Genomic DNA, 16617 nt, shown 5'->3' on the forward strand with positions numbered 1-16617 from the left:
CATTTTTTCTCACTATTTGTTTTTTCTCTCTGATTGGTTATAATAAAGAGTACCCTATACGCAAGCCCCACACATTACACGTGTAAAAGCACCACTTAGGCTACTTTCACACTAGCGTTAACTGCATTACGTCTCAAATCGTCTTTTTTGCCGAAAAAACGGATGCGTCAAAAAAGTGAAAAACGTATGCAACGCATACAGCATTTCGACGGATCCGTCGCAAATCCGCTAAACGGTTCTGTCGAAATACTGGATGCGTTGCATACGTTGCATCTGTTTTTACCATCCGTTGCATCCGTTTTTCCGACGGATCTGTTTTTAAAATGGGAGGCTCCCAAATTTGATTGGCTACTGGAAAATATGGAAAACTATATAGTTACTGTTTTTACAGCCCATCTTTGAGGGTTTTAGTTTTGTGGCAGCGATGGAAGGTGTTCTTGTGAGGATTGCGAGTTTGGTTACCGACGTTATCTTTGAGCGAATCGCCTGGATATCATAGTGCGGGAGAAGGAGGCGGCAGCAAAAAGACGGAGGATGCTACTGCAGCAACGGAGACGGAGGCGACTCTGGATACATCCGATTAATGAACTACGGGTGACCAGGGGTGTCCAGTCCACTCTGTACCTGGAGCTGCGGCACAATCCACACAAATTCTACAATTACGTGCGGATGAGGATGGAACATTTTGACTTTTTGCTTCAAAAACCGGAGGATGTCATCCGAAGACAGGACACAAGGATGAGGCTTGCCATCACACCGGCGGAGCGGCTGATGGTGACCCTGCGGTAAGCCTCTTTTTTTTATTTCATTGCTGATATTGAATGTTATATTACATGCTGCAGACAATACTGCGCTGACATATTGCGCACTATTTTCTGCAGCATGTAATTTTTGTTTTGTTTGCGGCCATTCCACTGCTTTTTTTTCTGTCATTGGTCATTTTTAATGTTAGATTACATGCTGCAGACAATACTGCGCTGACATATTGCGCACTATTTTCTGACTCATGTAATTTTTGTTTTGTTTGCGGCCATTCTACTGCTTTTTTTTGAATGTCATTGCTCACATTGAATGTCCTATAACAGACTGCAGAAAATACTGCGCTGAAATATTGCGTTGCATTTTCTGCAGTTTTTTTTTTGGGGGGGGTTTGTTGACATGCAACTGTTTTTTTTTCTGTCATTGGTCATTTTTAATGTTATATTACATGCTGCAGACAATACTGCGCTGACATATTGCGCACTATTTTCTGCAGCATGTAATTTTTGTTTTGTTTGCGGCCATTCCACTGCTTTTTTACACCGGTTGCATGCAGGTTTTATTGTGTGTCCCGTCCTAAAAAAAAATTTCACAGTGCCATTTATTTAAACTTTTTGGTCTGTGCAATTTTTTATAACATTTTTTTTTTTTTTTGCCAGCTTCCTAGCTACTGGTGAATCGATGACTTCGCTCCATTACCAATTCCGGCTGGGCACTTCCACTATTTCAGGAATAGTGAAGGAGACATGTCGGGCTATTTGGACCACTTTACAGCCAGAGTATATCCCCCAACCATCCATGGAAATCTGGTTGAGAAGTGCAGAACAGTTTCAGCAATTTTGCAATTTCCCAAATTGTGTGGGTGCAGTTGACGGGAAACATATAAGGATTGCGAAACCGGCAGGAACAGGATCGGAGTACTATAATTACAAGAAGTATTTCTCCATCGTCCTTATGGCTATTGCAGACGCCAACTGCAAGTTCCTTGCCGTGGACATAGGAGCGTATGGACGGTCCAACGATTCGCAAGTTTTTAAAAACTCTCCTATGGGTCGTTGCCTTTATGGAGAGACCTACGATTTCCCGTCAGCCAGACCACTGCCAGGAACAAGTGAACCAGCCATGGAATATGTTTGTGTAGGTGATGAAGCCTTTCAACTGTCGCCGCACCCACTGAAACCGTATAGTAGCCGGAACTTAACCCGTACCAAGCGTGTATTTAATTACCGGCTTATTAGAGCACGAAGAGTAGTCGAGTGTTCTTTCGGTATCTTGACGGCGAAGTGGCGAGTTCTGCTGACGGCAATCAAACTGAAAACCACAACTATAGACGAGGTTGTTAAAGCCTGTGTGGTGCTCCACAACTTTGTCCTTTCAAAGGAGCCCGTTTCCTTGGATGACGAAGAGTTGGAGACAACCTTGTGGGATTACCGCAGCAGCTTGGTTCGCTCTACAGGTTCTGTTACAAGGATGAGGGACCAGTTTGCAGATTATTTTGTGTCACCTGTCGGGCGGATCCCTTGGCAAGACATGATTGTGTAACCTGTTTTACATGTGATTTGTTTATGTAAAAACTGTGTTTCTCCCCAAAAAAAAAAAAAAAAACCCAAAAGCGTGGTTTTCTTGCTAGTAAAACCAATATGTTATACCTTTCACACGTCTGGTGTTTATTTTTATTTTACCTTTTTTATTAGTTGCCATATTACCTTAATAAATCCACACACACAGAGTAGAATTTAAATCAGACCGAATTTTATTTGTACTCTTTTTCTTTTTTTTAATTTTCTTTGCAAAAAACATATAGAGCTATATTTGTTATTTTCCAATTTTCTTTTCTTAACTTTTCAATTTTTTTTTTATAAAATTTACAAACTTTAACATTTGTACATAACATGTTACAAATCTTCAAAGTGTGGGGTGGAGATACGAGGGGAGGAGTGGCTGGAAGGTTGGACCACGTCGATAGGTGGGGAAACCCTACTTGTTTGGGGTGCAGTGGAAGGGGGGGTAAAACCAGGAGGCTGACCAGAGGGGGGTGGTGTTGGGGTAGGGGGAATACTTACTGGGGAAGGTAAGCTGGGCAAGGAAGAAAACATTGGGGAAGGAATTTGGTTTGGGGGCCGGGATGGGTATGGGGACTGGGTTGGGTGTTGGGACTGGGTTGGGTAGTGGGACTGGGTTGGGTAGTGGGACTGGGTTGGGTAATGGGGCTGGCATGGGGTTTGTGGCTGGGTTTGGTAATGGTGCTGGTGTGGGGATTGGGGCTGGGTTTGGTAATGGGGCTGGTGTGGGTATTGGGGCTGGGTTTGGTAATGGGGGGTATGGTGTGGAAATGAGGCCTGGGGTGGGGTATGGTGTGGAAATGGGGCCTGGGGTGGGGCATGGTGTGGAAATGGGGCCTGGGGTGGAATTGTAGTGGATGTGTGGGTAGATTCGGGTTCGTTAAGGGCCTTCATTAGAGCATTATGGCAGGTATTCATTACCCGCATCTGTTGCTGAAGAGAAAGCTTCTCCATGCTCCTGAGCATGGATTGAAAAAAAAGATTGGCCGGAGACTGACTTACATCTGAATGCAGCCTATCCAAGCGACTGCTGGTTTCGTGGCTTGTTTCACTGATGCGTGATTGCACCATGTTGAAACCAGCAGTCACTTGCTCTCCCAAAATTTTGAAAGAGCTTTGGAAGGATGCATTCAGATGTAAGAACTCAGGAGCATAGCTCTTTTCCTGACCCCTCTGTCGCTGCCGCCACGAACCTAATGGTGGTCTCGAGGTGGCAGGATCAGAGGGGTGGGGTAAAGGAAACGCTATCTGTTCAGCATCAGATGCGAGCAATGAAGGCTGCAATAATGCTCCACTGCTTGGGGCAGATGAGGTGGAGGGGACAGAGGGGTCAGAGGAGGGGTCAGTGGTGTGGGGCCTACCGACGTGGCCCTCAGTGGCGGACTCAGGAGGGATCGCTCCAGAGGGTGCAGAGGAAGATGCAGGTGCACGGTGGCTGGAGAAGGTGCTGTGAAAGAAAAAACAAAAGAAATTAATATATTGATATGAAAAAGCCCTGACTGAAACCAAACTAAGTTAGACAGGTTAACATGGTTATTAGTGGGCTGTAGAATACTTACACTCTGCTCAGCATGGTTCGCCTCAGGAAGGAGAGGGCCGGGCCATATTTATATCTGCTCCTCTTCCTTCCTGCTGAGCCACTCGGGGCCTGCATTTCCTCGTTAAATTCCCTCTTAAAGCGATCCCTCAGTGACCGCCACCACTTCCTAACCTTTCCACCTGTGAAGACAAGAATGAAAAGAAAAAAAAAAATTGGTAAATGCAATACATTACAGTCAGCTCAAAACATCACTGAAAAGTGAATACTTACATAGTTTGCTCTGCTGCTGTGGATGAAGGTCCTCCCACCTTGGAAAGATGTTATAGCACACTTCGTCCCAGAGCCGACGGGTGACACCGGTATCGGCATGGCTGCGGTCAGCCATGTTCCACAGCGGCTCCCGCTCGCGAACCTCCTCGATGAGACTGTCAATGTCTATATCGTCATCGAACTCCTCTGCGGGAGCATGCTGTGAAGCCTGTGCAAAAAAAGAAGAAGAAAAACAAACAAATTAGCACACTGAAACACTAAAGTACCAATAGAATCCCCCTCCCAAAAAAAAAACTCACTGATGGCCGACCGCGGCGACGATTCCGCTGACTCTGGGAGCAGCTGGGAGGACCTTCACGATTTGCTGACTGGTCAGCAGCAGCAGCAGCAGGAGACTGAAATAAAAAGGAAACAAATTATCTGTAATGTAGGCATGTTTTCGGTGTTTAGTTATGTATGAAAATCTGTTTTGTGTATGGTGCAGTGTGATGTGTGAAGCAACTGTTTCACCACTACTTACACTTGGTTCCTCCTCCACTTGCATCTCTCCACCCGTCTCGCCCCCTTCTGACAGCTCCACATCTGATTCAGCTTCCTGTTGAAACATAATTTATGCATGTAGTGATCCATAAAAATGTAATTTAAAAAAACTAAAAAAAAAACCATTTTTTGTGTTAACTTACCGATACACGCTGTTGCTGTGGAGGAGGGCTGTCAGAAGAGGACATTGTTGCGGCGGCTTGCTGTGGTCCTGGTGTATCTGTATGTTAAAAGACACTTGCAATCTGCTCTACACATTGAAGTAGCAGATTTGGGGTCTTCAAAACTTACTTGAAAAGATTGGTGGCTGTGGTCCTGGTTGGGACTAGAGGTGGCTTGCTGCGGCTGTGGTCCTGGTTGGGACTAGAGGCGGCTTGCTGCGACTGTGGTCCTGGTGTATCTGTAAGTTAAGAGACACTTGCAATCTGCTCTACACATTGAAGTAGCAGATTTGGGGTCTTCAAAACTTACTTTGAAAAGATTGGTGGTTGTGGTCCTGGTTGGGACTAGAGGTGGCTTGCTGCGGCTGTGGTCCTGGTTGGGACTAGAGGCGGCTTGCTGCGACTGTGGTCCTGGTGTATCTGTAAGTTAAGAGACACTTGCAATCTGCTCTACACATTGAAGTAGCAGATTTGGGGTCTTCAAAACTTACTTGAAAAGATTGGTGGCTGTGGTCCTGGTTGGGACTAGAGGTGGCTTGCTGCGGCTGTGGTCCTGGTTGGGACTAGAGGCGGCTTGCTGCGACTGTGGTCCTGGTGTATCTGTAAGTTAAGAGACACTTGCAATCTGCTCTACACATTGAAGTAGCAGATTTGGGGTCTTCAAAACTTACTTTGAAAAGATTGGTGGTTGTGGTCCTGGTTGGGACTAGAGGCGGCTTGCTGCGGCTGTGGTCCTGGTTGGGACTAGAGGCGGCTTGCTGCGGCTGTGGTCCTGGTTGGGACTAGAGGCGGCTTGCTGCGACTGTGGTCCTGGTGTATCTGTAAGTTAAAAAGACACTTGCAATCTGCTCTACACATTGAAGTAGCAGATTTGGGGTCTTCAAAACTTACTTTGAAATATTTAAAGATGTGGATATGGCTGTGGTCCTGTGGGATGACCGGTGGCTGTGGTCCTGGTTGGGACTAGAGGCGGCGGATGTGGTCCTGGTCCCTGGTGTATCTGTAATATATATAATGGATTTATAGTTAGACCACCCCCTGAACTAGGTAATGTTTAAGATAAACACCCTGCTGAATTGATGTGAGAAATGTTTATTAAGGCCATGTGCACACGTTCAGTATTTTTCAAGTTTTTTTCGTGTTTTTTCGCTATAAAAACGTGATAAAAATGCGAGAAAAAACGCTAACATATGCCTCCCATTATTTTCAGTGTATTCCGCATTTTTTGTGCAAATGTAGCCTTTTTTTCCGCAGAAAAATCGCATCGCGGAAAAAAAAGCAACATGTTCATTAAAATGCGGAATTGCAGGGGATTCCGCACACCTAGGAGTGCATTGATCTGCTTACTTCCCGCACGGGGCTGTGCACACCATGCGGGAAGTAAGCAGATTATGTGCGGTTGGTACCCAGGGTGGAGGAGAGGAGACTCTCCTCCACGGACTGGGCACCATATAATTGGTCAAAAAAAAAGAATTAAAATAAAAAATAGTCCTATACTCACCTTCGATGTCTTCCCGCCTCTCCGGTGCATGCTGCCGCTTCGGTTTCTATAGCTGGTGTGCGGTGAAGGACCTGCGATGACGTCACGGTCTTGTGATTGGTCGAGACCGGTCATGTGACCGCTCAAGTGACCGCGACGTCATGGAAGGTCCTGAACCACACCGGCATTTATAGGAACGGATGCCTGCAGGTGAGTATAACCATTTTTTTTATTTTTTTTATTATTTTTAAACATTCTATCTTTTACTATAGATGCTGCATAGGCAGCATCTATAGTAAAAAGATGGTCACACTTGTCAAACGCTATGTTTGACAAGTGTGACCAACCTGTCAGTCAGTTTTCCAAGCGATGCTACAGATCGCTTGGAAAACTTTAGCATTCTGCAAGCTAATTACGCTTGCAGAATGCTAAAAAAATGCTAAAAAAACGGAAAAAAACACTGTGTGTGTTGCAAAAAAATGCGGATTTCTTGCAGAAAATTTCCGGTTTTCTTCAGGAAATTTCTGCAAGAAATCTGGACGTGTGCACATACCCTCAAGGTGAACACCAAAACCCCAAAACAGGTGCACGTTACACCATTCATTTCCATGTCCCCAAAAAAATATTTTTAAAATGTGAACCCACCATGTAAAAAAATATTTACCACATTTTATTTTCAAAAATCACCTCCCCCAAAAAACCTTTAAAGTATAACCTTTATTAAAAAATGAGATGTCAACCAACTCTTTATTGCATGTGTAACCTTTGGTACATAAACCAGTTTTAAATTTACCTTTATGAAATGATACTACGGACATTTTTATTAACAAACATTTAATCATCCTTTTTTTTTTTTTTTCTTCACATCACAATTGGGAGCTGAAATGTTCCTTATTTTAAATACAAGTACGGTACATCAACTGCAAATGGTTTCAACAGAAAATCAACACTTTGAAATAGAAAAAAAAAAAAAATACACTCACACATTCAAACCACAAGCTGCAGACTAGACTTTGCAAAAATACATCAGATTTAAAAATAAATAAATAAATAAAATAAGAAAAAAAAATAAACACATTTAAACCACAGGCTGCACAGACCACTATACTTAGTAAATCCATGAGAAAAAGGCAATTAACCAATTAGGCATGGACAAATGCACATGCAATCAACATGATGCGCACAAACATGCCTGGTATGTGTCCACGTTCAGGATTGCATCAGGATTTGGTCAGGATTTTCCATCAGTATTTGTAATCCAAAACCAGGAGTGTAACAATTAGAGGAAAAGTATAATAGAAACATATGCACCACTTCTGCATTTATCACCCACACAAATACTGATGAAAAATCCTGACCAAATGCTGATGAAATCCTGAACGTGGACACAAACCCTCCCACATGAACAGGCATAAGATTGGCGAAGGCATAATAAGGTGCAGGCACATGAAGACATACTTACAAAAGCACACAGCCGTACAAAAATACACACACACACAAAAGCACATAAGCTTTATGCAAATACACATATGTACAACAAAGGCACAAAGGTGGACCCAAACATAAGACGCATACGCACACACACGTAAAAAAGGCTGACAGTCCTCTGGCTGGAGCTGCATGTCTTCACAGTGGCTGGCATCAGGGTGGATCTGGACTCTAGCATGGCACTGGCTGTTGCAGGACGATGGCAGGCCTCTGGTTCTCTTCAGGTTTTAAGCTCTTGCTGTAGTCAGTACCTCATACACACACAAATGCACAGGCACACAGAGGCACAAAAAAATTGCAATACTCACACTGGCTCTATGGTGGCTGGAGTCTTGCTGGCAGCCTGGAGTCTTGCTGGCAGCCTGGAGTCTTGCTGGCAGCCTGGAGTCTTGCTGGCAGCCTGGAGTCTTGCTGGCAGCCTGGAGTCTTGCTGGCAGCCTGGAGTCTTGCTGGCAGGCTTCTTCTCTGTAGGCTTCTTGCTGGCATATGTGGGGTTGAAGGCCCAGGCCAGGTTTATATAGATTTGGGGGTGTCTGGCCAATTGGCAACAAAATCCTTCTTCTGAGCATGCTCAGTGTAAAAAAAACGTATTGCAGCGCTGCATTGCGTCGTACGACGTGTCCCAACGTATCCGTCGCTCATAGGCTTCCATTGTAGCCAACGACGCATGCCGAAGGATGCGTTGCGACACGTTTTTTAGGCGGAGACAAAAAACGTTACAATCAACGTTTTTTGTCGACGACGTGTCGCCAAATTTCGACGCATACGTCGTACGACAGACACGACGTATGCCAATCCGTCGCAATACGTCGCCAATACAAGTCTATGGGGAAAAAACGCATCCTGCAAAAACTTTTGATGGATGCGTTTTTTTCTGAAAAAAGACGATTTGAGACGTAATGCAGTTAACGCTAGTGTGAAAGTAGCCTTACACACACATCCCCAGGGTTTGGGAAAAAAAGGCCCATTCGTCAACAAGGCGCTATTCACCAGAGTAGGCTTACGCCATCCTTGCGCCCGACACGGATAAAGCCAGTGAGGAAGATCCCACATTCCTCTATTCCTCCTCCTCCTCCTCCTCATCCTCCTCCTCACCTGGTGAGGAAGGACCCCCAACAAGGCACCGTAGGACCCAGGCAACTCCTGCAGCAATCGATCCCGTATGGATTGCACCCGCTGAAAATTTTTAGCCTTTCATTCCGGATTTCAGCAGCAGCTCAGGAATCCAGTTTGACACCACTGGCCTCACTGAAATTGACTTCTTCAAAATTTTTTTCAGTGATGAAATAATAAATCTTATGGTGGCCCAGACGAACCTGTATGCCGAACAATTTTTCACCCAAAATCCCACATCATCACACGCCAGATGGACCCCCGTAAATGCAGCAGAGATGATGACATTTTGGGGAATTGTGCTGCATATGGGCATAATCAAAAAGCCAAAGCTTTGGCAATACTGGAGTACTGACATTCTCTACAGTACACCGGTATTCTGCATGGCCATGAAAAGGACACGATTTGAAGGGATCCAAACATTTTTGCATTTCAGTGATAATGCACAGTGTCCTCCTTGAGACGATCCAAACTTTGATCTCCTATATAAAATTCGGCCAGTGATTGAACACTTCAGCAGAAAATCTGCTGAGGCGTACATACCACAGAGGGACATCGCTATTGATGAATCTCTCATTCACTTCAAAGGGAGGCTAAAATTCTGACAATACCTGCTCAGTAAGAGGTCCAGGTATGGAATAAAGCTGTACAAACTGTGCGAGAGTACCTCAGGGTACACCCACAGATTTAGGGTCTACGAGGGGAAGGACACCCAGATTAACCCCCCTGAATGCCCCCCCATCCTGGGGGTGAGTGGGAAAATTGTGTGGGAATTGGTGCACCCACTGCTGGATAAGGGTTATCACCTCTACATTGATAACTTTTACACCAGCGTCCCACTCTTCAAGACCCTCTCTGCCAGAGGTACAGCTGCATGTGGCACCGTGCGAAAAAATCAGCGAGGCCTCCCTAAGCCGCTAATTGGGCAAATGCTGAGAAAAGGGGAAAGCAGAGCCCAATGCAGCGACAACATGCTGGTGGTCAAGTATAAGGACAAAAGGGATGTTCTTATCCTGACCACCATACACCGTGACAACAGCACCCTTGTCATTGTTCGTGGGACCACAGCACAAGTCCCAAAGCCATATTGTATCCTGGATTACAATCGGTACATGGGGGGTGTGGATCTCTCAGATCAGGTCCTCCAACCATACAGTGCCATGCAAAAAGCTTATGTATGGTACAAAAAATTGGCCATGCACATTGTACAGATGGCAATGTACAATGCTTTTGTGCTGTTCAAATCTACAGGCATTACGGGGGGACCTTCCTTCAGTTTCAGGAGGTAGTCATCAAGGTCCTAATGTTTGGCAATCAGGGAGGTGAGGGCCCCATTACTTCTGAATCTGATAGTGCCCGTATTGTCCCAGGTCAACATTTCCCAGGACAGGTTCCCCAAACAGCGAGGACAGGACGATCACAAAAACGGTGCAGAGTATGTTCCAAGAGGGGAATCCGAAAGGACACAATTTACCATTGTGAAACCTGCCCTTTGCATTAAGGATTGCTTCAAAGCATACCACACGTCCACAAATTAATAAAATTAGTTTATACCCTGTTGACACAACACACTTTTATTTTCTGATGTAGCCCGCACATCTTACACTTACCGCCACATTATAAATTCATACACCAGTAAAACCAAAAGAATTATAATCAATACTATAAAACTATGCCTCTAGATATATTCCTTCAGGGATGTAGTTTCCAAAATGGGGTCACTTGTGGAGGATTTCCACTGTTTGGGCACATCAGGGGCTCTGCAAACACAACATGACGCCTGCAGACTATTCCATTAAAGTCTGCAATCCAAAACGTCACTTATTCCATTCCGAGCCCCGACGTGTGCCCAAAAAGTGGTTTTTCCCCACATATGGGGTATCGGTGTACTCGAGAAAAATTGCACAACTTCATTTTCTGTCTATTTTGTCCTATAACCCTTGGGAAAATAAAAAAATCGTAGCTAAAAGATCATTTTTGTGGAAAAAAATGTGTTTTATTTTTTTTCACCACTCATCGTTATAATTTTTGGTGAGGCACTTGGAGGTTCACGGTGCTCATCACATAGCTAGATAAGTTCCTTGAAGGGTCTAGTTTCCAAAATGGGGTCACTTGTGGCGGTTTCCCACTGTTAGGTACATCAGGGGCTCTCCAAACACGACATGGTGTCCGATCTCAATTCCAGCCAATTTTGGTTTGAAAAAGTCACGTGGCGCTCCTTCCCTTCCGAGCCCTGCCGTGCGCCCAAACAGTGGTTTTCCCCCACATATGGGGTATCAGTATATTCAGGAGAAATTGAACAACAACTTTAGTGGTCCATTTTCTCCTTTTACCCTGGTGAAATTAAAAAAAATGTTGCTAAAAATCATTATGTGAAAAAAAAGTTAAATGTTCATTTTTTCCTTCCACATTCCGTAAATTCCTGTGAAGCACCTGAAGGATTAATAAACTTCTTGAATGTGGTTTTGAGTACCTTGAAGGGTGTAGTTTTTAGAATGGTGTCACTTTTGGGTATTTTAAATCATATAAGCACCTCAAAGTGACTTCAAATGTGATGTGGTCCCTAAAAATAATGGTTTTGTAAAGGTTGTTGAAAGAATGAGAAATCGCTGTTTAACTTTTAACCCTTATAACTCCCTAACAAAAAAAAAATTTGGTTCCAAAATTTTGCTGATGTATAGTAGACATGTGGGAAATGTTATTTATTAACTAATTTGTGCGATATGAGTCTCTGATGCAAGGGTATAAAAACTTAAAGTTTGAAAATTGCAAAATTTTCAAAATTTTCACCAAATTTCCGTTTCTGTTTTTTTTCACAAATAAACGCAAGTAATATCAAAGAAATGTTGCCACTGTCATAAAATACAATATGTCACAAGAAAAAAAATGTCAGAATCACCAGGATCCGTTGAAGCGTTTCAGAGTTATTACCTCATAAAGTGACAATGGTCAGAATTGTAAAAATTGGCCCTGTCACTTAGGTGAAAACAGGCTTCGGGGTGAAAGGGTCAAGATTAATTTTCTGTTGGTTTATATTGGTTAGGATTTTACAAAGGGGTTTATGTACCAGAGAAACTACAAAATATGAGGAAAATATGTGAAGTAGCGACAAAATATATGGAATGTACATTTGAGAATTGGGAGTTATGTTTTGAGATACCACCTCATATATTGGAATGGCGAATATGGCTAATATTGTGGCATGGAATGTCAGGGGGTTGGGGGAGGGGATGAAATGGGTGGGCGATGTTCGATTGATTGCGTCAGTATCAGGCTGGTATATTCTGCATGTCAGAAACACATATGACAAAGGACAGATTGCATCAAATGAAGAGGATATAGGTGGGGAAGGGATTTCACTCAGTCTATTTGTCGCATGCCAGAGGAGTAAGTGTTCTAATACATTAGAATATTTTTTTTATTTATATGACTGGTGATGAAAATAGATGTAAATGGTAGATATATATGAATTGCAGTCTATGGTAAAAAATAATTATAGTAGCAGTTTATATCCCCCCTACTTACTCCTTGGAGGTTTTGAAATTGATCTTTCCTTTACAGAAGATCTCCCGGGTTTCCTATAACAGTGGTGAGAGACTTTAATGCCTATCCACATCCGTTTTGGGATAAGAACCATTAGGGTAATATATCACAAAATTCTAGATCAACAGTTCTCCACTACCTATTATCAGAAACGGGATTACAGGACTTATGATGCTTAAGTGTCATGCTATGACGGTCTTTGGTAAGGAAGGTGAGTCCTGAAACTGTCCCTGGAACTAACTGCTCCATACAAAATACACCCATAAAATGCTCCATGAAGTTCATGATGGGCCCCATAAGATGCTCCATACAAAAATATGCCCCATATAATGCTGCATAAAGGTTATTGATGGCCCCATAAGATACTCCATATTAAAATATGCCCCTTATAATGCTGCACAAAGATTAATGATGGCCCCATAAGATGTCCACATTAAAATATACCCCATATAATGCTGCTTAAAAGGTTAATGATGGCCCCATAAGATGCTCCATAGAATAATATGCCTCATATAATGCTGCACAAAAGATAATGATGGCCCCATAAGATGCTCCATAGAAAAATATGCCCCATATAATGCTGCATAAAGGTTAATGATGGCCCCATAAGATGCTCCATATTAAAATATGCCCCATATAATGCTGCACAAAGGTTAATGATGGCCCCATAAGATGCTCCATATTAAAATATGCCCCATATAATGCTGCATAAAAGGTTAATGATGGCCCCATAAGATGCTCCATAGAATAATATGCCCCATATAATGCTGCACAAAGGATAATGATGGCCCCATAAGATGCTCCATACAAAAATATGCCCCATCTAATGCTGCATAAAAGTTAATGATGGCCTCATAAAATGCTCCATATAAAAATATGCCCCAAATAATGCTGCACAAATGATAATGATGGCCCCATAAGATGCTCCATGGAATAATATGCCTCATATTATGCTGCACAAAGGTTAATGATGGCCCCATAAGATGCTTCATAGAATAATATGCCCCATATGCTGCTCCATAAAGGTTGATGGCCCCATAAGGTGCGCCAGGTCTTTGAACAAATGCATTACAGGATGCAGCCAGCCCATGTAGCAAACATGTTGTCAACACAGGTGCAAAATACCAAATAGCCACTCACAGCCTACCAATTAATGCACAATAAAAGCCTGTATAGGGCTCTGTTAACATGCAGGTAATGCATAGTGTCTGGTTCAAAGCCTATTAGTAATGCCCATACTAGGGTTGAGCGACCTTTACTTTTATAGGATCGGGTCGGGTTTCACGAAACCCGACTTTTTCAAAAGTCGGGTCGAGTGAAATCGGCCGATCCTATAAAAAAGTCGGGGTCGGGGTCGGCCGAAACTCGAAACCCAATGCAGTGCATTGGGTTTCCAATGGTTCCCAGGGTCTGAAGGAGCGGAAACTGTCCTTCAGGCCCTGGGATCCATATTTAAGTCTAAAATAAAGAATTAAAATAAAAAATATCGCTATACTTACACTCTGACGGGCCCTGGTACTAACCGTGAACCTTCCTTCCTTAGAATCAGCCTTCCATGACCTTGCGGTGACGTCACGGTGACGTCGCGGCTTGTGATTGGTCCGAGGCCGCCCATGTGACCGCTCGCGCGAGCGGTCACATGGGTGGCCGCGGACCAATCACAAGCCGCGACGTCACCGTGACGTCACCGAAGGTCCTTGAAGGGCTGATTCTTAGGAAGGAAGGCTGCCGGAAAGAAGCAGGGCATGTCCGAGGGTGAGTATATACCTAATAGGAATATACTCACCCTCGGCTTCTTTCCGGCAGCCTTCCTTCCTAAGAATCAGCCCTTCCAGGACCTTCGGTGACGTCACGGTGACGTCGCGGCTTGTGATTGGTCCGCGGCCACCCATGTGACCGCTCGCGCGAGCGGTCACATGGGCGGCCTCGGACCAATCACAAGCCGCGACGTCACCGTGACGTCACCGCAAGGTCATGGAAGGCTGATTCTAAGGAAGGAAGGTTCCCGCTTAGTACCAGGGCCCGTCAGAGTGTAAGTATGGCGATATTTTTTATTTTAATTCTTTATTTTACACTTAAATCTGAATTCCGATACCAATTCCCGATATCTTAAACATATCGGGAATCGGTATCGGAATTCCGATTCCAGATTCAGAAGATCGCCGACTTCATGGCCGACCCCACACAGGGGTCGGGTCGGGTTTCATGAAACCCGACTTTGCCAAAAGTCGGCGACTTCTGAAAATTGCCGACCCGTTTCGCTCAACCCTAGCCCATACTATTTGATTAGGCGGCTGGCCAGCACTCTCTCAATGCATCCCATGTGAACACCCCTGTATACAAGACTCAACGTGCTGGGCTTGGCTGTGTACGCAGGTTGGAGGGTGCAGTGACAGACAGAAGGCAGAGCAAGGGTTAACAGATTTAACAGTTTTAATTTTAACAAGGGTTTAACTCCTCGCAGGGAGGTGAAGGATTAAACAGTGGAATGGCAGTTCAATTGTGAATAACATGCAGGGTAAATAAACAAAGTAGCGGAAGTTCGGTGGTGCACTTATGTCAGAAGTTCTTCAGAATGCAGGTACCACTTGGGGGTGGGTAGCGCCGTCAAGAACTGACACGGTGTTGGTACTTTCCGCTGAGCCCCTAGTTTGTGAACATATACGGCCAAAGGAAACAAGGCCACAGCATGATTAAGGCCCTCTGTAGGTGGGAAGGTGTCTGATTTTAAGGTGGGCCGCAAACATCTGTCCAGTGGCCGGTTCTCTTTTTGCGTTATGGGTGCTGTCCTCACGGTCACGAAGAGTATGGCGCCTCGCTTTCTGTCAGCTACCGGGCGCACTGCACTTTTCTCTCTGCAGTACCCACTGGTCACAGTGGGGTACAAGACCACGGGCCGGCGCAGCCTCGATGCTCAAAGGCTGGAGCGTTTCTCTCTCAATCCTGCGCGCTGCCTGTTCCCGCCAAAACTGACTGCTTCCTCGTGCACTGTGGCAGTTGCTACTTAGGCACACCCCCTATTTCCAAGTGCAAAGGTCTGTCCGGTTTCTGACTCTTTCCCCTGAACAACAAAGTAGACAGCCCCGACAGTTCCGAACCCAGCATAGGACAGGTACCTGCGGCCTGGTTCTCCTTCTTACAGCTGCACCCTGAAAAATAAAGTGCACAAAATACATATAAAATCTGTGACGTATTGGTCGATATTTTAGCCAAGATATGCAAGCTTGCAACCCAGCGTCAAGCGTCCTCATGCTTGTGAATCCTGTCACTAATTTAGTAGCAAAGCCACAAGAGAGGACTGAAAATTATCAAAAAATTCAAAAATACAGCTGAAAAAGGGGCAGCACCGCTTACCCGCCCAGTTCTCTGAACAAATGCACTACAGGATGTTGCCAGCCCATGTAGCAAAGATGTTAGCAAAACAGGTGCAAAATGCCAAATAGACAGCCACTCGCAGCCTGCCAGTTAATGGAAGGGGTGAATGGTTGGTATATGTTTGCACAATAAAGGCCTGTATAGGGCTCTGTTCACATGCAGGTAATGCATATTGTCTGGTTCACAGCCTATTAGTCATGCCCATACTATTCGATTAGGTGGGCTAGACAGCACTCTCTCAATGCATCCCATGTGAACAGGCTTGGCTGCACCCTGAAAAGTAAAGTGCACAAAATACATATAAAATATATGAGGTATTGGTCGATATTCTGGCCAAGATGTGTAAGCTTGCAACCCAGCGTCAAGGGTCCTCACGCTTACAAGTCCTATCACTAATCTAGTAGCAAAGCCACAAAAGAGGACTGAAAATCCTCCAAAAATTCAAAAATACAGCTGAAAAAGAGGCAGCACCATTTTCCTGCCCAGGTCTCTAAATAAATGCACTACAGGATGCAGCCCCTCCATTAATTGGTAGGCTGTGAGCTTTGCTACTAGATTAGTGATAGGACTCGCAAGCGTGAGGACCCTTGATGTTAAGTTGTGAGCTTGCATATCTTGGCCATTAATTGGTAGGTTGTGAGTGGCTGTCTATTTGGTATTGTCATGTCGGACGCTGTTCAGACCAGGTCGTCCGACAGACAGCGGTAATTCCGCTTTTGACCACTATTTGCTCATTGGCGTCTGCTAGATTTTATCCGGAGTTAATTTACCTAATCCTTGGATTGG

General features: G+C 44.4%; 1 protein-coding gene across 4 annotated transcripts in view; it reads left to right on the plus strand.

The window, feature by feature from the left end:
• The window catches only part of PDE1C (phosphodiesterase 1C), a 1454702-nt gene that overhangs the window by 1028067 nt on the left and 410018 nt on the right, over positions 1-16617 (plus strand). The gene's annotated exons all lie outside the window — the stretch shown is intronic.

Source organism: Ranitomeya variabilis, chromosome 6 (genome assembly GCF_051348905.1).
Source record: "Ranitomeya variabilis isolate aRanVar5 chromosome 6, aRanVar5.hap1, whole genome shotgun sequence".
Classification (NCBI taxonomy): domain Eukaryota; kingdom Metazoa; phylum Chordata; class Amphibia; order Anura; family Dendrobatidae; genus Ranitomeya; species Ranitomeya variabilis.